Source organism: Bufo gargarizans, chromosome 7 (genome assembly GCF_014858855.1).
Source record: "Bufo gargarizans isolate SCDJY-AF-19 chromosome 7, ASM1485885v1, whole genome shotgun sequence".
Classification (NCBI taxonomy): domain Eukaryota; kingdom Metazoa; phylum Chordata; class Amphibia; order Anura; family Bufonidae; genus Bufo; species Bufo gargarizans.
The window spans coordinates 173,938,495-173,959,002 of NC_058086.1; the positions used below are offsets into that span (position 1 = coordinate 173,938,495).

General features: G+C 44.9%; 1 long non-coding RNA gene across 1 annotated transcript; it reads left to right on the plus strand.

Moving 5' to 3' along the window:
* The first annotated feature begins 15,505 nt into the window (after positions 1 to 15,505).
* LOC122943518 lies at positions 15,506 to 16,029 on the plus strand. The gene is made up of 3 exons (XR_006390874.1): positions 15,506 to 15,545; positions 15,705 to 15,791; positions 15,896 to 16,029. It is a non-coding gene; the product is annotated as an uncharacterized LOC122943518 (long non-coding RNA).
* Positions 16,030 to 20,508: the final 4,479 nt, after the last annotated feature.

Here is a 20,508-nt window from a genome sequence, read left to right on the forward strand (position 1 = left end):
AGTTTCGGTAAGTTTATATACAGAGGTCTCAGGACTAGTAATACAGAGGGGACATTGCTTGAAGTCAAGAGATGTGTATAAATACAATGACGCGCCCTGGTGACTATTCTTATGTATTACTGCCCCTGTATAATTACACCACCTGCGGCCTCTGCTGTTCTGTATTCTCAGATCTTCATGACGTCCATATTGATGACATTTATTCTTCTGCTTTTGTTCTAGATGAGGATGAGTCCTACAGTCCACAGGATCGGCGCAGGACCGGCATTTGTCTTTTGTGCCGTTTACAACCTAGGTCAAGCTGTATGCCTGTACAAGAAATCCTTCAGCAGTCGCCGCCTATGCCACATTAGATTGGCATCAACCTTTGTGCCCATTGTGGCCCTGCTGACCTGTATCCTCTTATAGCTGACTGGTACAGTGCCATGTTGTGTGCTGGATACACTTACACATACGTACTTACCATCATTGCTGCCGTTAGTAAATTTGGGTCAAGCTACCCACCCCCTTAAATTGTCAGGTCACGCTCACTCATTGGTTGAGTTAACTAAGCCCCACCCATTTCCGGCCCAGGACAACCCAAATTTACAGAGAGATTGTCTCTGAAAATTTGGAAACATTTTGGCAAATTTGGGACTGTTGGCAACTAAGATTATTCACTTCCTCTGACCCTATTGTAGCACAGATAAGACATCACAGTATAGGAAACACTATAATAATATAATTAATTCTGTTACTTGTCCTTAACACGTCCTTCCAGTTTCTGTGTGTATGACCATCGGCTTCTTCCAGCTATGTACTGGCCGATGTGAAGAGGTGAGTTCATGCAACTTTTCACCGTCTTGTATAATCTACATCTTTCCTGTGTAACAGTAATATAAAAGCTCCTATCTCACCTCCATCTTCCCATCTCACTCCATATAGAGTCCCTGGTGAGTACCGCCAGGCACTAATCCTCTATTTTGTCTTCTGCAGATCTACACCAGGACAGGCATGGTGGCCGAGTGGACTGGATTCCTTGGCCTGATAATACACCAACTAACGAACTATACAGATTTCCAGGTGAGTAGATGTCGTGTGAAGGTCTAATGTGCTCCAGAAACATTTCAGAGAAGTAATATATTATATAGAGCTGTTTCATAATTAATGGTCTTCTTTTTTCTCAGCGTTTGTCTTTAACGTTGTCCCGAGAAGGTGTCTCCATTGGCCTGAGAGAAAAGACCCAGGACCCTGAAAACCCCCAATAAGATCCAAGGGGTGGAGCGCCAAGACCACTGAAACCATCATGAGATTGCTGGACATGAATTTTCTGGATCAAGAGGCAGATTCCAGGCTTGGTCTCTGTCCTCAATACTGGATGTGACATTTTACCTGACTTTCCTAATACCGGATTTGACATTTACCGGATTTTCTGGATTCAACATCTAGCAGAATTTCCAAATACTGGATGTGACAATTACCCAGACTTTCCATAGCTACCTCATCTCAAATGATGGCTTTTACCCCCTTGCCCAGGGGAAGGGCAGTCCTTCAGCCATGGTTCCCTGGAGGTTTCCCCCACTAGGGGGTTTTTCCTCTCCTGAGTGTTGAAGGATGAGTTGGGGGTTCACCATCATCAGGGCCATTTCAAAACCACTGGCCTATTAATAAATGAGTCAATACATGAGGTAGCTAACAATGTGTCCGAGCCTCTTTATTGTAGGGAATGTATTGTAACTAATGTTACCCAATAAAGACCGGGGAACATCATAGGGGTGATCAGACCAAGCTCTGGAAGGTGGTATTTAGAGATGAGCGAATTCCCGCTTATGAAATTTGTTTGTGATTTGTTTACTGGTAAAAGCAGAATTGCGTTATGGATTCAGTTACCACGGACCATAATGCAATTCTATGACGGTATGCCTTTAGAGGCATTCCTTTATTAATTCCGTCATAATAGAAGTCTATGGGCTGCAAATGGATCCGTTATGCAGGCCATAGCAGTGGCGTTGCGAGGGGGGTGCGGGCCGCACCGGATTACACCAGTCTGATGGGGTGTCACCCGCCGGCCGCCGGAGTTCTCCTTGACTCAGTCTAGTCCTTGACTAACTAACTTTAGGCAGGGCCGGCGCTTCCATAGAGGCAAGGGGGGCTCTCTCCCTCCCCCCTGTGCTGCTGCTGCCGCTGCCTCCGCCAATAAGAAGAGGGATGGGAGGAGGAGAGGAGGGGCTGTGGACACTGCGCCACCAATGAAGAAAACTGACCTGTAATACAAATACAGGAGGCGGGTGCCGGAATCAAATAGCCGGCACCCGACCTCTATGACAGGGAGCGGCACCTGAGGGGTTAACTGCCGCTGATCGCAGCCCCCTATCATAGAGGTCGGGTGCTGGCTATTTCATTCCGGCACCCGCCTCCTGTATTTGTATTAACATTGAGTGCGCCCCCCCCCCAGTATAATAAACATTTTGTGCACCCCCCCCCCCCCAGTATAATAAACATTGGTGGCGCAGTGGGCAGTGGGTTCAAAAAATAAATAAAAAATTAACTCACTGTGATTTGTTTACTGGTAAAAGCAGAATTGCGTTATGGATTCAGTTACCACGGACCATAATGCAATTCTATGACGGAATGCCTTTAGAGGCATTCCTTTATTCATTCCGTCATAATCGAAGTCTATAGGCTGCAAATGGATCCGTTATGCAGGCCATAGACTTCTATTATGACAGAATGAATAACGGAATGCCTCTAAAGGCATTTCGTCATAGAATTATGTTATGGTCCGTGGTAACGGAATCTATAACGCAATTCACCTTTTACAAACAAATCAAGTGTGAACGAATTTCATAAGCGGAAATTCGCTCATCTCTAGTGGTATTAGGAGCACCAAATACTTTGAATATCACAATTACAACTGCCTTTATAGGCACATAATAAATAAATGGTGGAGAAGACAGAAGGACCATTTGGCAATATAGGTATATAACACTCGTCAGTGGCCTATATGTCACTATATACAAGTGATAGGAATGAGGCCTGTAAAGCGATATCTTGTGCTGTATTATGGACAGCGTCACAGTTTTAGATATCAGGGTATTTGACATTTTATATTTTATTAGCAGAAATCATGTATGCAGTAATGACTAGAATAGTAACAAGGTTTTGCTTATGTAATATATTGCTTGGGTACCAAAATATCTCCCTCCGCCATTGAAGCCAGCATGTTTCAGGGTGATTAATGATCTGGCTTTTGTTCCTAGTGACTTTGTACTCTACATCACAGTGAACTGCTGCAGTAGATAAAATGGCTGCCTCCTATGTGAGCGGGAGCTGTTAATAAATCCATATTCATCATCAGTGGGCACAGAACACAAATATCAAGCCTTGCGCGCTTCCTACTGACATTAGGCTTCACACCTAACGTCTTCACTTATGCTAATTATCAGCGCACTTCAAGCCGTGACATTTCGAAGACAAACATTTTACTAAGACTCCTTTCACAAACAAATAAATTCTTCACATATTACGTCTGGCGTAAACAGGCGCCATGTTAAGTACAGAGGCTGGTGCCTGGAGCGGGTTCTGCACCAAAAAAACTGCCGAATCTGCCTCCCATTGTTTTCAACGTGATGCCGCTCTTCACTCCATGCGACTGTGTTTTGTAGCCGTGACTGGGCGAAGAATGGATATGTCCTTTCCCGGTATGGTGTCCAGCTAGATGCCACTGGAACCCGGCGTGAGCTTGCGGTTAAGCTCCATTTAATGGGCCTAAACTGTGAGAGGGTCCACGGCATTCGTATTGAAAAAAAAAAAGAACAGTTACAGTCAGGGAATGCCTTTGCAAAATCTGCTGTGTGAATGAGCCCTAAGATGAAATTTCCTTATTTACACGGCCCCAAGGGGAAAGAAATAAGCAAAAGTAGGAAATGACTAGAGTTCCTTGTCTAATAGGGAAACTGCTGTTGTTGCCAATGGCGACCAATCACAGCACAGCTTTCATTTCTTACTGTGCTCTTGAAAAATGAAAGCTGCCCTGTGATTGGTTGCTAAGAGCTTTACTCTGCAGCAGCCCAACAAATTTACTGTGATTTAAAGGGCTTCTGTCACCCCACTAAACTGTTATATATTTTTTTTACTTATAATCCCTATACTGCGATTTATGCATACATAATCTAATTAATCATTTTGGTTCAGTAGATTGTGTTAAAAACGTGCTTTTAAAATATGCAAATGACCTTGCTACCAGCAAGTAGGGCGGCTACTTGCTGGTAGCAGCCGCATCCTCCGATCGTAAAGACGCCACCTCCTCATGTTGATTGACAGGGCCAGGGAACGGGATCGTTCTCTGCTGGCCCTGTTTGCATTCAAAATCTCGCGCCTGCGCCGCACCTGTCTTCAATCAGCGCAGGCGCACTGAGAGGCGGAGGCTCGCTCGGCCGCTCCATCTTCAATGCGCCTGCGCCGTGTGTAGATGTGACGTCATCAGCGCAGGCACATTGAGGATGGAGCGGCCGAGCAAGCGTCCGCCTCTCAGTGCGCCTGCACCGACTGAATACCGTTACGGCGCAGGCGCGAGATCTTGATAGCAGACAGGGCTAGCCTGAGGACGATCCCGTTCCCTGGCCCTGTCAATCAACATGCGGAGGGGGCGTCTTTAGGATCGGAGGATGCGGCTGCTACCAGCAAGTAGCCGCCCTATTTGCTGGTAGCAAGGTAATTTGCATATTTTAAAAGCACGTTTTTAACACAATCTACTGAACCAAAATGATTAATTAGATTATGTATGCATAAATCGCAGTGTAGGGATTATAAGTAAACAAAACAAAAAAAAAAACTGTTTAGTGGGGTGACAGAAGCCCTTTAAGCCAGAAACTGACATAAATTATAGAGCAAAACTATGGCAGAATTTAGTTTTTTAGGTGCACGGACTTCTAGAAGATGTGCCAAATTTGATTAGGGGCCTGCACTATAAGAAAATTTGGCAAATCTTACTCCTGTGCATTTTTTATTAAAGCCGTAGTATGAAACACCAGTCTCAGTAAATTCACCCATGACTTGTGATTTTCTTTCCATGTTGAAGGCTGGTGCTGAGACATCTAAAGCAGCTTTACAATGTGTGGTGCCCACCAAATATGTTTGTTTGCTTTATTTGGGGGTCCAGTGGTGGTGGTGGTAAACTACAGTCACACAGGCTCTACAAATGTGATATTTCCAACTACAGAATTTTAGATCCGCAGATCACCAAGTCTGAAGAAGGGCATGGTTCTTGGAGGAACATCATGGTCGCTGCATTCTGGTATTCATTAGGAGTCACTGACCATTTGTCCCTATCAAGGACTTCTTCTGACATGTCTAAGTGACACGTCAGAAGATGTTAAAAGGTGAAGCTTCATTTTAGCCACACTTGCCAACTATTCCAAAACGTTCGGGATGTTCCCCAAAAAAAAAAAAAGGCAACATCTCGGACTCCCAGAAGAGCTGTCAAATATCCCGCACAGCTCAGGATCTCTGCTTTCTCCTGGAAAGAATGCCTTCATGAGCTCTAACTATATTTGGCACCAGGATGCCGCGTCATTAGACCCATAGAGGCAGGGGCGTAGCTAGAACTGACTGGGCCCCACAGCAAATTTTTGTACTGGGCCCCTCCCAAACTTAATGGACGCACTCATACACACACTCGCCACATACATGGACGCACTCATACACGCACTCGCCACATACATGGACGCACTCATACACGCATTCACAACATACATGGACGCACTCACCACATACATGGACGCACTCATACACGCACTCACTACATACATGGACGCACTCATACACGCATTCACCACATACATGGATGCACTCATACACGTACTCACCATATACATGGACGCACTCATACAGGCACTCACCATATACATGGACGCACTCATACAGGCACTCACCATATACATGGACGCACTCATACACGCATTCACCACATACATGGACGCACTCATACACGTACTCACTCATACAGGCACTCACCATATACATGGACGCACTCATACACGCATTCACCACATACATGGACGCACTCATAAAGGCACTCACAACATACATGGACTCACTCATACAGGCACTCACCACACACATGGATGCACTCACCACATACATGGACGCACTCATACACGCACTCACCACATAAATGGACGCACTCATACAGGAACTCACTACATACATGGACGCACGTATACAGGCACTCACCACATACATGGAGGCACTCATACACTCACCACATACATGGACGCACTAATACAGGCACTCACTACATACATGGACGCACTCATAAAGGCACTCACTACATACATGGACGCACTCATACAGGCACTCACCACATATATGGACGCACTCATACAGGCACTCACTACATACATGGATGCTCTCATACAGGCACTCACCACATATATGGACGCACTCATACAGGCACTCACTACATACATGGACGCACTCATAAAGGCACTCACCACATATATGGACGCACTCATACAGGCACTCACCACATATATGGACGCACTCATACAGGCACTCACCACATATATGGACGCACTCATACAGGCACTCACCACATATATGGACGCACTCATACAGGCACTCACCACATATATGGACGCACTCATACAGGCACTCACCACATACATGGACAGACTCACATACGCACTCACTACATATATGGACATATATACTGTATATATATATATATATATATATAGTAGAGAAAGAAAGTCCGCAGCACTCCTTCAAGTAAAAAAGTGTAATTTATTCACACATGTCAGACAACGTTTCGGTCCTCTCACAGGACCTTTCTCAAGTCAAGTGAACATAAAAGTGCATAGTGCAAAAATAAATACAACTCTACAGCATGACACAATCCATTATCAGCCAATAGAGTACTAGTGCACTCCCATTCATGGGTGGGCTACAATTCATATAATCAGCTCCGTCTGTTACCCTACACACCAGCATCAATCGAGGCATATCAGTGATACATTTAATGATAATCCACCATCATATGTGTACATAAGTGTATATAATAAAGTGAACCGTGCAGTTTAAAAAGACCTTGACTATATTACCTTGCCGCAAGCCTGATGGAGAACCGAAATAACTTGTGGAGAAGGCGTCTCTGCTTGTATCGGAGCACGCCACTCATCCGCGTCCACTGCTCCTTACTGCGCATGTATTCAACCCCCTTCTGTTGACACAGCCTCTAATAGTCATGCGTCGCCTCTAGGGTGAACACGAACGTGATGACGCACGGCTGATCACGTCCAAGCGCTGTGCACATGCAAATTTGCGTCAGCACATAGACAAATCATACGCGCCCCCACACGAATCCATATCCACCATCTTACTTCAGGCACTGTTTTTGGGCAATAGTATTATGCCTCCATATAACCCCATGTTTATCTCGTCTCCATCGAATGCCCGGCACAGGCAAAAGTCAGCATACAAATATATATTTAGCTCAAACAGATCATTGTAGCTTCCATTTAATTCACCACATACAGAGAGCAGACAACATCAGAGCATAGGTCATGTAAAATGGGTATCTAACTAACCATTCCTCCTGTCACCCTAAATTCTACATTTAACCCTTTGGGTTTTAGGGTATCCAGCCGAAAGATCCACCTTAACTCAGTTTTTTTTTATTTGCTTAATCGATCACCTCCTCTATCCAATGGTTTAACGTGATCTATAATCATAAATTTCAAATCGCTTTCTTTATGATTTTTTTCGGCAAAATGCTTTGATACGGGCAGATCTCTTCTTTTATTCCTAATGGATTGTCTATGGTTATTCAACCTAGTCTTCAAATCGCAAGTGGTTTCACCAACATATAATTTTTTACAAGGGCACCATAGTACATATATCACCCATGACGAATCACAGGTGAGATAATGTCTTATGTCAAAGGTCTCGCCCGTGTCTGGATGTGCGAACGTCGATCCCTTGACCATCTGTTTACAGTTCACGCATCCCAGACACGGGAAAGAACCCGTGCGCCTTGTTTTAAGAAACGTCTGTCTCAATTGTCCTTTGTCTGGTACTTTGGAGTGTACTACCTTATCCCTGATGTTGCCTGCTCTTCTGTATGCCATCATCGGCGAACTTTTAAAGGCAGCAACATTGGGGTGTCCACTACTCAATAAACCCCAATGTCGCCTCACTATCTTTTCAATTTCGGGACTCAACTCGTTGTATGATGATACAAACGGCAATCTATAATTAGTCTGTCTTGTTTTCGGGGTTTTTAGCCCTTTCCGCATGTCTTTTTACTAACTTTCTAGGGTATCCCCTAGAAAGTTATGATTTGTCGCGTATGATTTGTCTATGTGCTGACGCAAATTTGCATGTGCGCGGCGCTTGGACGTTATCAGCCGTGCGTCATCACGTTCGTTTCCACCCTAGAGGCGACGCATGACTATTAGAGGCTGTGTCAACAGAAGGGGGTTGAATACATGCGCAGTAAGGAGCAGTGGACGCGGATGAGTGGCGTGCTCCGATACAAGCAGAGACGCCTTCTCCACAAGTTATTTCGGTTCTCCATCAGGCTTGCGGCAAGGTAATATAGTCAAGGTCTTTAAACTGCACGGTTCACTTTATTATATACACTTATGTACACATATGATGGTGGATTATCATTAAATGTATCACTGATATGCCTCGATTGATGCTGGTGTGTAGGGTAACAGACGGAGCTGATTATATGAATTGTAGCCCACCCATGAATGGGAGTGCACTAGTACTCTATTGGCTGATAATGGATTGTGTCATGCTGTAGAGTTGTATTTATTTTTGCACTATGCACTTTTATGTTCACTTGACTTGAGAAAGGTCCTGTGAGAGGACCGAAACGTTGTCTGACATGTGTGAATAAATTACACTTTTTTACTTGAAGGAGTGCTGCGGACTTTCTTTCTCTACTGAATTTGTCCCATATCGAGGGACCACCACGGGCACCCACACAGCTATATCTGCACTTGAGGGAGTGCTGCCTGACCCTTTCCATGGATATATATATATATATATATAGATATATATATACACATATATACACACACACATTACATACACATGAACTTACAAGTAGTTATACACCTATTTCTACAGACAGACACTATTTCTACAGACAGACACTTACCTTTCCTGTAGACAGCTGATGTCTGGTCCTCACAGGCAGCCTGGAGAAGTAGGTGCCATCACCCCTCTGTGCCATTCAGTGACAGCAGTAGTAGTGACTAGTGAGTCACTGATTATGAGCCGGTTCCTCTCTGGCCCGCCGCCCTCAGACTAGTTCAGACTGGTTTTGGGCGGGACCAGTCTCCCTCCATAGTCCCACTCCCAGTCCCTCCTCCCCACAGCAGGACAGGTAACAACCCCCCCCCGGCCTGGCCCCGCCCCCTCCACCGCCTGAGTCCGCCTCCTACTAACTAGAGGGACTGGGTGGGAGGACTCAGGAGGCGGACTCAGGCGGTGGAGGGGGCGGGGAAATTCATTCCTTTCCTGCACTGCGGTCTGCGGGCGGCGCTGGTGCTAGCCTGGCTCCGCCTCCGCTACGCCCCCGTTCCGGCCCCCTCCACCGCATCCGCCGGCCTACCTCATGTTCTCAAGATCGAGCCGCGGACCGCCCGCGCCCCGCCCACTACACTGGGCGGGCGGTCGGCCCTGGCTGCTGGCTGCCTGTGAGTGCTGTAATGTATTAAAAAAAATAATAATTATGCGGTCCGGACGGGCGGGCCCCCAGTCGCGTAGGGCCCCATAGCCACTGCTTCGGTTGCTATGGCAATCCCTACGCCACTGCATAGAGGGGCAAACTGTCCTTAGACCTTACAGGGAATTTTCCTGGTTGGCCGATGCCCAAGGGGGCTTCCTCAGCCCTCCTCACTGTGGCAAGCAAAGTACCTAACGATCTTATCCTCTCAGCATTAATTAATGCTAGAAGCATCAGGTACTTGGCCGGCAGCTGCAAGTGCCCTCCCAAATTAAACTGTATTACCATCCTCAAGATAGTGATGCTGTTCAATACTGCTGTGGGGACGACAGTATTTTGTGCTGCACTGTGGTATTTGGTTTTGCAGGGGCTGTATCTTGCTGTCCCCACCTACTTCACTTGTCCCCGCCTGTGTTGTTCATCCGCCTTCTGTCAATCAGAACCTACCTACAACCTGGGGGCCACTTTTAGTTTTATTTTTCCAGGGCCACTTTAAGTTTCAGCTCCACACCTTGACCCACTACTTCAGACATAGTTGCTAACAGTCCCGAAATTGCAGTTTTACTGGCTAGGGCAGCGCTAAATCCCGCCCATCAGTGCCGGTGACTTCACCGGGGTTCCTGGCAGCCCCATGGAGAGCCCCAGTACGTCACCGGATCTCCAAAAAATGCCTTTGCCCTGCGCGATTTAGCACAGGGCAAAGGAGAGCATCGGAGCATGAACTGCTCCGATGCTCCTGTCAGGGGGCTGCCGGGGTGAAAATGGAGGTATGTCCGGGTTCCGCTCTGAACCCGGACAACCCCTTTAAGTATGTTCAAAATAAGTATGGGTTGAACATTCTGGGAAAGGGGTGGGTCCTCTGAAAAAGGGGTGGGTCCTTGCTCTAAAAATGCACATTTCGCTTGCCACAATCAATCCCTCCTCGGCTATGAAAAGTTGGCAAGTATGATTTTAACCCATTATAATCCTGGTTCTTATGGTCAAACCATGAAAATCTTGAGGGATATCTACGCTAAAGGAAAGTCATTTTGCACCCCATCTACTACAGAACAGCATTATAGGTATCTCAGAGGAAACTTTTCACATGAGATACGTGTCCGATATATACACCAATCCATGGTTGAGGTTCTGCAGCAGCTGAGGTGTCAATTCTAAGTAAAAACATATCCTTATGGTCACCATACAAACTAATTTACAGAAGGCGGTGCCGTATCCTAGAGAACATTGTGATGACTCTAGTGCTCCTGACATGGTGGCCAAAATAGGGTCATCCTGCAGTAACGTAGTCAATGAAGGTCACTGGGTAAATCCTGCTCTCGTGTCATCGGCCTTCACAGCCTCTATTTCTGTACCGTGTGACTCTCCAGAGAAGAAAGGTGTTTTGAAATGAAAAACAGGGGCGTGGATAAGGGAGGGGGGGGGGGGGTAGGGGGCTTCAAACCCCCCCCAGAGTGTCTGTCCTCCTAACCTGCCAGAGAACGGCCCGGGCGTGCCGCTGCCTGCAATAGCGGCGCCGGCAGTGCGGCACACAGAGAGGTGATAGAGGCTGCAGGGCATGCAGCATAGGCGTGCGCATGGGGTGTGCCGGGTGTACCTGGGCACACCCTAATCACACCCTTGTGCTCTGCCCCGCACTAGTGTCCGACCGGGCCGGCGACCGCACAGATGGTAACTATGACACAAAGACACATACTGTAGACAGTGTATTCAGTCCACCCCCACTGCTCCGCCTCCGTGACTCCGTCTCCCGGCGGCCGGCCACGTGACGTCACTCACTCCGACGTCACGCGCCTGCTCCGCCTTCATTAATAAAGTGGGAGGAGCATGCGCCTGCGGCATGACGTAGTGAGTGACGTCACGTTACGCTGCCGACGGCCGCCTAGTTTTAGTGTTTGAAGAGAGGGAGCCAGTCTGCCTGCCCGCCCACTCGCCCAGTGCCTAAGCATCTGGAGTCCTGACAGTCCCAGTAAGTTAGTGATAGATTATTAGATAGTAGTAGTACATATACTTTGCACAAGTAGCTCACTTAGTCACTTACATAAGGAACGGCGGGTCCGTCTTACAATAGGGACACTGTCAGGGACACTGTTATGGGGGGGGGGGAGATATCTGTGGATGTTAATGATGACTCTTATAATCTGAGAAAGCTGAACCCCCCCAGGAAAAAATATTATTTACGGCCCTGATGACAAATGTTACCTAACAGTCTCAGAGGACGCTGACATTTTAGTATGACTGCACACAATATCCTCAGGAAATAAAATAAAAAATAATTGTTTTTTGCTATGTGTAAATAATTTTATTTTTAAGGGTATTTTAAGGATATATATCTTGGAGTTACATCACTCCAAATGAATAATTATAAAGATTTCTCTAAATATCTGACAAATAATATACATATATATCCATATACATATTGTAATGAAATAGTAACATCATTGATACATGATAAAAAAGGACAAACAAGGAAAGAGTAGGGAAGGAGGGAGGGAGGAGGGAAGGATAAGTAAAGGAAAAACAGGTAAAGGAGAAGATAATGGTTACCAGTCAAAATAGCAATTTAGTAAACCTTTTAGAGAATGATCTAAGTACAGACCTCTAAGGAGTATAGAAACAGAGAATAGTCTGTTTAGTCTCGACTCAAAATAAACACAAATAAACAATTAAACACAGTCCTCTAAGAACATATTTGTCTTTTCTGGTGTCAGGTATGTAGTCCATTTTTCCCATGTTTCCTCAAATCTTTGCACATTTTGGGCTAGAGTCCACCTCAATTTTTCAAAACTCTGTACTTTCTTGACCTCCAGAAACCAATCTTTCAGCGTTGGAGGTTCTTTCTGCAACCACTTCCTCGGTATTAGTATCTTGGCCGCATTGAGGAAAAGAATACATAACTCTGACTTGATTTCCACGTGTTTTTTTCTATGACGTTCACCCCTCCCCCCACGCCAGAGATTTGAAGAGATGGGTCTACGATCAGATCTGCGTCCCTGAGACAGATGTCAGATTAATTGCAGTGTCAGAAACATCCAGGCTCTTCGCACTGATAATGAAATCCCTGTCCACGTTATTAAGGCCTCATGCGCACGACCGTTTTTGTTTGCCGTTTTCCGTGATTTTCTTTTGACCCATTGACTTTTTAATGGGTCCGTTGAAAACTTGGAAAATGCACCGTTTGTCATCCGCGTCAGTGAGCCGTGTTCCCTGTCCGTCAAAAAAATAAGACCTGTCCTATTTTTTTGACGGACAACGGTTCACGGACCTATTCAAGTCAATGGGTCCGTGAAAAAACACGGAGGCACACAAGATTGTCATCCGCGTCCGTGATCCATGTCCGTAGGCTACTTTAGCACAGACGGATCCGCAGATCTCTCCTCATACAGCTTTTTCAGAGTTTTACTCATTCTGTTGTGATATGGTACACATGTATAAAAGTAGAATTTCTTCTCTATTCAGTAGACTTGAAAAGCCAGTAACATCTCAGCAGCATAGGCATAAATTTTGGAAATACGGAGGACCAATCAGATCCAGGCATGTATGGAGGTTGAAGCACCAATCACATCGCAGAAACTACTGAGGACCAATCAGATTCAAGTATATAAGATGATGTCACAATGAAGGGAGAACCAATGAAATGAAATAAACTAGCGAGGACCAATAAGATTGCGGAAGGTGTGATGATGTCACAGAAGCTAGTGACATCACCGAGTTCTGAGCCTTAGAAAACCACTGCCTGACATTATCTCAGCCAGATTTTCTCTGGATATAGAGAGAGACAGATCGGCTTGTGCTTTTGCTTAGCAAATCCTTGCTTTCGCTTAGCGAATAATTGACTTTGCGCCATGGAGATCCGGGGTTTGGCATTCTTGCTTTTCCTCTGGGTCATATGGACGCTATCGGGCCTCTGTGCCCTAATTGCCTTGACTGTCATCCCAGGCCATGTAAAATATCCTTACATCAGGTAAGAGGGGACGGGGCGGGATTCCTCTGTAGTATTATTACTGTTATTACCGTATTATTATCAGTTTATTCCTGGAAAGTTATTACATTATTATTAGTGGATTATTAATAAGCGCCATCTAATAATTGTTAGTATAGAAAACATAACATTTGGGGGTGGGGGAATCTATGAAGACTGAGGTTTCTTGCCCCGGCCCTCATCTAATCTGCACTGGAGTGAGATGCACAAGCCTCATAATAAATTAGGAGCATCTCTGACCCCCATGCACAAAAAAATAAAAAAATAAATTGCACCAACTATTTCAGGTAGAAATTTGCCAGTTTGCAGAGGCCCGCCCCCTCCTGCTAAACCCACCTAAACCACACCCACTTTTTGGAAATGGCTTAAGAGTGCAAAAAGCAACTTTTTGTAGAAAATGTCTCTTCCTTAATCATTTTTTAGAGTTGCAATCTCACTGGTTGCTATGAGCAACGGCTCCATAATATCTTCCCCATTGTTGTTTGTCTTCTATTTGTGTCTGGACATTAGATCATATTATGGAGGATGATTACAATGGAAGGAAATAAAGTCTCCTCTGCTATTAGAAGACATGACACAATCCTGCTGCCGTTTGTGTCCTAATAACACCCAATATTTTGCTTTCTTTCTCAGTGACACGGGACGAGCATTCCCCGAATCGGTGGTCTTTACAGTGGTCTTCTTAATATCTGCCATTCTAGGTAAGTGGATTTAGAGAGACAACATCATGTTGAGATCAGCGGCTCCAGCCTCAGTGATGACGTTTTCTCCCTAAGCACTATTCACTGCTGAGCGGCGGCCATCACTGGAGATTATAATCATTACTGAGTCCTGGAGGTTATCACAAGTGTCTATGGACGTTCCCAGCTGATCCCATGTATTGTCTATTTCAGGAGCTGGCAACGCTTCCATCATGTACCGGTTCATGATCATCCGGTCTGAACAATCAGAGAGGCGACATATCATCTGCCAGAGAATCCTCTATGTCGTTGCATGGATGGGCTGCATTGGGACCATTGGGACCGCCATAGTTTCGGTAAGTTTATATACAGAGGTCTCAGGACTAGTAATACAGAGGGGATATAACTTGAAGTCAAGAGATGTGTATAAATACAATGACGCGCCCTGGTGACTATTCTTATGTATTACTGCCCCTGTATAATTACACCACCTGCAGCCTCTGCTGTTCTGTATTCTCAGATCTTCATGACGTCCATATTGATGACATTTATTCCTCTGCTTTGGTTCTAGATGAGGATGAGTCCTACAGTCCACAGGATCGGCGCAGGACCGGCATTTGTCTTTTGTGCCGTTTACAACCTAGGTCAAGCTGTATGCCTGTACAAGAAATCCTTCAGCAGTCGCCGCCTATGCCACATTAGATTGGCATCAACCTTTGTGCCTATTGTGGCCCTGCTGACCTGTATCCTCTTATAGCTGACTGGTACAGTGCCATGTTGTGTGCTGGATACACTTACACATACGTACTTACCATCATTGCTGCCGTTAGTAAATTTGGGTCAAGCTACCCACCCCCTTAAATTGTCAGGTCACGCTCACTCATTGGTGGAGTTAACTAAGCCCCACCCATTTTCGGCCCAGGACAACCCAAATTTACAGAGAGATTGTCTCTGAAAATTTGGAAACATTTTGGCAAATTTGGGACTGTTGGCAACTAAGATTATTCACTTCCTCTGACCCCATTGTAGCACAGATCAGACATCACAGTATAGGAAACACTATAATAATAGAATTAATTCTGTTACTTGTCCTTAACATGTCCTTCCAGTTTCTGTGTGTATGACCATCGGCTTCTTCCAGCTATGTTCTGGCCGATGTGAAGAGGTGAGTTCATGCAACTTTTCACCGTCTTGTATAATCTACATCTTTCCTGTGTAACATTAATATAAAAGCTCCTATCTCACCTCCATCTTCCCATCTCACTCCATATAGAGTCCCTGGTGAGTACCGCCAGGCACTAATCCTCTATTTTGTCTTCTGCAGATCTACACCAGGACAGGCATGGTGGCCGAGTGGACTGGATTCCTTGGCCTGATAATACACCAACTAACGAACTATACAGATTTCCAGGTGAGTAGATGCCGTGTGAAGGTCTAATGTGCTCCAGAAACATTTCAGAGAAGTAATATATTATATAGAGCTGTTTAATAATTAATGGTCTTCTTTTTTCTCAGCGTTTGTCTTTAACGTTGTCCCGAGAAGGTGTCTCCATTGGCCTGAGAGAAAAGACCCAGGACCCTGAAAACCCCCAATAAGATTCAAGGGGTGGAGCGCCAAGACAACTGAAACCATCATGAGATTGCTGGACATGAATTTTCTGGATCAAGAGGCAGATTCCAGGCTTGGTCTCTGTCCTCAATACTGTATGTGCCATTTTACCGGACTTTCCTAATACCGGATTTTCTGGATTCAACATCTAGCAGAATTTCCAAATACTGGATGTGACAATTACCTGGACTTTCCATAGCTACCTCATCTCAAATGATGGCTTTTACCCCCTTGCCCAGGGGAAGGGCAGTCCTTCAGCCATGGTTCCCTGGAGGTTTCCCCCACTAGGGGGTTTTTCCTCTCCTGAGTGTTGAAGGATGAGTTGGGGGTTCACCATCATCAGGGCCATTTCAAAACCACTGGCCTGTTAATAAATGAGTCAATACATGAGGTAGCTAACAATGTGTCCGAGCCTCTTAATTGTAGGGAATGTATTGTAACTAATGTTACCCAATAAAGACCGGGGAACATCATAGGGGTGATCAGACCAAGCTCTGGAACGTGGTATTTAGAGATGAGCGAATTCCCGCTTATGAAATTCGTTTGTGATTTGTTTACTGGTAAAAGCAGAATTGCGTTATGGATTCAGTTACCACGGACCATAATGCAATTCTATGACGGAATGCCTTTAGAGGCATAATAGAAGTCTATGGGTTGCAAATGGATCCGTCCCATTTCCATTATACAGGGGAGTCCTCTCCTGCATAATGGAAACAGGGCGGATTCGTTATGCAGGCCATAGACTTCTATTATGACAGAATGAATAACGGAATGCCTCTAAAGGCATTTTGTCATAGAATTATGTTATGGTCCGTGGTAACGGAATCAATAATGCAATTCACCTTTTACAAACAAATCAAGTGTGAACGAATTTCATAAGCGGAAATTCGCTCATCTCTAGTGGTATTAGGAGCACCAAATACTTTGAATATCACAATTACAACTGCCTTTATAGGCACATAATAAATAAATGGTGGAGAAGACAGAAGGACCATTTGGCAATATAGGTATATAACACTCGTCAGTGGCCTATATGTCACTGTATACAAGTTATAGGAATGAGGCCTGTAAAGCGATATCTTGTGCTGTATTATGGACAGCGCCACAGTTTTAGATATCAGGGTATTTGACATTTTATATTTTATTAGCAGAAATCATGTATGCAGTAATGACTAGAATGGTAATGTAACAGGGTTAAATTCAGACTTCCCAACAGCACAAAAACATAAGGCTGTCACTAGAGGGATCTCTAACATGATTACACTAGTTGAGGAGAGTTAGGGCCTGATGCTCATATTAAAGTTGGACATCAACTGAGCCACATGTCGTGTCTCTCCTCTGTTAAAACAGACGCTGTCGGCTGCATCGTGGCACTAGTATGCACTACCACCACGAACGCGGGTAACATTTGGGGGCTCGTCCGGGATATGTAATTATCGTGCAAGACAGTCACAGAGTGAGAAGGCTGCCATTACAGTAAAGGGAGTGAGGGAAGGCTTCAAGCAAGCTATACAGGGTCTAAGATGGCGGACGCAGCATCAGTGAAGAAGCTGCAGTGGCAGATCCAGAAGCTGCTGCACACATTGTCTGAGGATCAGTTGCACTCACTTGCTGTACAGATTCAGGGAGATGCTGGAAAAGAAGTTTCCCAAGCTACAGGTTCAAGTGAGCAGGAGATCTGTGAGTACATCCTGGGACATTTACAGGGAGAAGCGGTGTACAGCATGGAGGACAGTGGTAAGGCATATCTGCTTCAGATAAAAGAACTGGCTGAGTCCTTGCTAGGAGAAAGACACTCTGACACTCCACATGGAAGTGTGAACAGAGAGCACAGCACAACTCACACAAAGGACAGGACAGGGCAAATGGCAGAAAGTGGGTTTACATTAAAGGACTTAGCAGCTTACCTGCCAAGGAAGGAGTTTAAAATTCATGGTGGGCAAATTTCAGACTGGGACTCTGAACTGACATATAGCAGTGTATGTAGACAGATTGATGAAGGTATACAAGAAAGATACTCGGAGTCAGAAATCATCAGAACTGTGCTGAAAACTGTGAAACCAGGAACTTTTAAGGAGATGCTGGTAAACAAGGAGGATCTTTCTGTAGCAGAGCTGAGAAGGTTCCTGCGCTCACATCTTCAGGACAGGAGCGGCACCGACTTGTTTCAGGAACTGATGAACGCTAAACAGCATGATAAAGAAACTCCGCAGCAGTTTGTGTACAGAATTATGGGACTAAAACAGAAAGTTTTGTGGTCTTCCCAACAAGTTGGTGCTGCAATTACCTAAGAATTTGGTACAAGGAGTGTTTCTTCACACGTTATATCAGGGGTTAAGTGAGAAATATAGTGAGATTAGAAGAGAGATTAAGCTATATATTTCTGACTTATCTACAAGTGATGATGTGCTGCTAGAAATAGTTACCAAGCTAGCCAGAATAGAAGCAGAGAGGCAAGCCAGATTAAGTGGCAGATCCAGGCTGACTACTGCCAATGTCATCCAGACACAGGATGGAAGAGAATCCAGACACCAGGCTGGTGACAACCAACCCTCTCTGGTAGAGTTGACAACACAAGTTGCTGCTCTCACAGGGAATGTACAATTGCTGCTACAGGCAGGGGCAATACAGAAGAATGAACATGGGCCGGTGAAGGTAGTGAATGACAGTGTTAAACCCAAGACTGTGCCTAAATGTAAGCAATGTGTGCATGAGGGGAGAGGAAAATGTTGGCATTGTTTTAAATGTGGTCAGGAAGGTCACAGTGCACGTGGCTGCATGAAACAGAAAAGGTTCTCGGGAAACGAGGAATGGTCACAGGTGAGGGACAACCAGTGATCAGTTCTCAAGACAAGTCCCAGACAGTCACAAAGCTTAGTGAAATGCCCTTCCAACCAAAGAGTGGGGACAGGAGGAAAGTAGCCAGGCTGATAGGGGATAAATGCTTGCTGACTTGCAGTTTGGGAGGGGTGTCAACAAAAGCACTTGTTGACACAGGGTCCCAAATCAGTATTGTGGCTGCAAGCTGGATAAAACAATACCAGCAGCACGCTACAGTACAGCCTATTGGGAAATTGTTAGGAGAAAACGAATGCTTAACAATTAAAGCGGCAAATGGGTCTGTTATTCCTTATGATGGATGGGTTGAGCTTGAACTAAAAATTGAGAATAATAGAGAAAAGGTAACTATGGTTGTACCCATGCTAGTTAGCCAACATTGCCCCTTTACCCCAATTATAGGGTTTAATGCAATTGAAGAATTGATTAAAGAAAATGCTGACAGTGGTAACGCTGATCAAAGTAGTGTCACCAAACTATTAAGTGAGGCATTACATGTAATAAAATGTAAAGCAACTGCTTTGGTGGGTCTTGTATTGTCACCCATGAGTAAAGATAATGAGTTGGTACGTAGCATATATACAGGTAGTCAAAGCATTACGGTCCTGAAAGGGAAATCATGTGAGATTCGGTGTAATGTTGGTTCCTGGCCTGGCGAGGAAACAGTGCTGTTTGAGCCACTATTGCCCAGTCAATGTCTTGAGGGTCTGGAAGCATTCCCTACACTTGTGAAGATACACAGGGGACGAATAAAACAGATAAGGATTCCCGTTCAGAACACCACTAAACTTACTGTATACATTCAACCAAGGACTGTGTTAGGCATGATCTACCCAATTATGGAAGAGATCCCTGTGGATGAGATTAAACCTGCAAAACAAACGACACAAAAAAAAATTAGGAATACAATATCCATGATGCAAGCAAATGCCCAAAGCTTACAAGGAGAGAAATGGAATCCGCCAGTAGATCTACAGCATCTCACTGAAGAGGAGCAGACACTTGCTAGGCAGATGTTGTGGGAGGAGGCTGACATGTTTGCAAAAGAGGAGGAAGACATTGGGTGTATTCCTAATCTGAATCTGCAGATCAATTTAACAGACAAGATACCAGTGCAGAAGTCCTACAATTCCATACCAAAACCCTTATATCAGGAAGTAAAAGATTATATACAGAAGCTAATGAAGAGGGGGTGGATTCGCAAGTCAAAATGATCTTACTCCTCACCTGTGGTATGTGTATGGAAAAAAGATGGCAGCTTGAGACTGTGCATTGACTTCAGAGAATTAAATAAGAAGACTGCACCTGATAGGCATCCCCTACCACGATCTCAAGATCTTTTAGATAATCTGAGTGGATTCTCATGGTTCTCTATTTTGGATCAGGGAAGTGCTTACCATCAAGGGTTTATCTCCAAAGAATCAAGGCACATGACAGCATTAAGTACACCATGGGGGCTACATGAATGGGTGAGGATCCCTTTTGGCTTGAAGAATGCCCCAGCAGCATTCCAAAGGTGTATGGAAGAGACCCTAGAAGGTCTGAGAGATGAATGTTGCTCACCTTATCTTGATGACGTTCTGTGTTATTCTAAGACTTTTCCAGAACATATTGAAAGTTTAAGAAAGATTTTTCAGAGAATGCGTGCATATGGGATTAAGTTGAGACCAAATAAGTGTGA